Source organism: Penaeus monodon, chromosome 34, assembly GCF_015228065.2.
Source record: "Penaeus monodon isolate SGIC_2016 chromosome 34, NSTDA_Pmon_1, whole genome shotgun sequence".
NCBI classification, from domain to species: domain Eukaryota; kingdom Metazoa; phylum Arthropoda; class Malacostraca; order Decapoda; family Penaeidae; genus Penaeus; species Penaeus monodon.
The window spans coordinates 19141422-19141941 of record NC_051419.1 but is presented as its reverse complement, the minus strand read 5'-3'; the positions used below and the strand labels follow the sequence as shown (position 1 = coordinate 19141941).

Here is a 520-nt window from a genome sequence, read left to right as displayed (position 1 = left end):
CATCTTGTCAGTGCGATGTCATGTGAAAGGAATGTAAAGAATAGGCGTGAAATCTGCAATGCATAGAGAAATAAAGAATAGACTTCAGGCGAGACCAATGCTAAAAAAACAAAGGCTTATTCAATTCTTGATTGAGATGTTGATTACAGACGTAATGAACTAATAAGAACTGTATAGTAATGAGTGTTATCATATTGTGCGGTATTGTTTTGCACGTAAAGAATGAATCAAGAAAAAGGGTGATATGTATAGGGAAAAAATCAGACAAATAATGACACAAAGAATAACAAAGAGAAACGTCACGAATGTTTTCTAAAAAAAAAAAAAAACATGCACATGTAGTGTAGCAGTCTTCTTTGACGTTTCCTTTGACAAAAGTTCTCAGATTTCAAGCATGAAGAGGAAGTGGTTTCCCACTTTTTTGTTCTTAAACCACAAGTCATGTTGCACTGTCGTTTTTTTTTACCAGCACACTAGAAAGAAATCTTGCTTTGCGGTGCAATGAGATTGAATACATGAT

The 520-nt window shown here is 34.2% G+C and overlaps 1 protein-coding gene across 1 annotated transcript in view; it reads left to right on the top strand.

Annotated features, from left to right (window-relative positions):
* The window catches only part of LOC119594629 (neprilysin-2-like), a 37634-nt gene that overhangs the window by 29601 nt on the left and 7513 nt on the right, over positions 1-520 (top strand). The window lies entirely within an intron of this gene.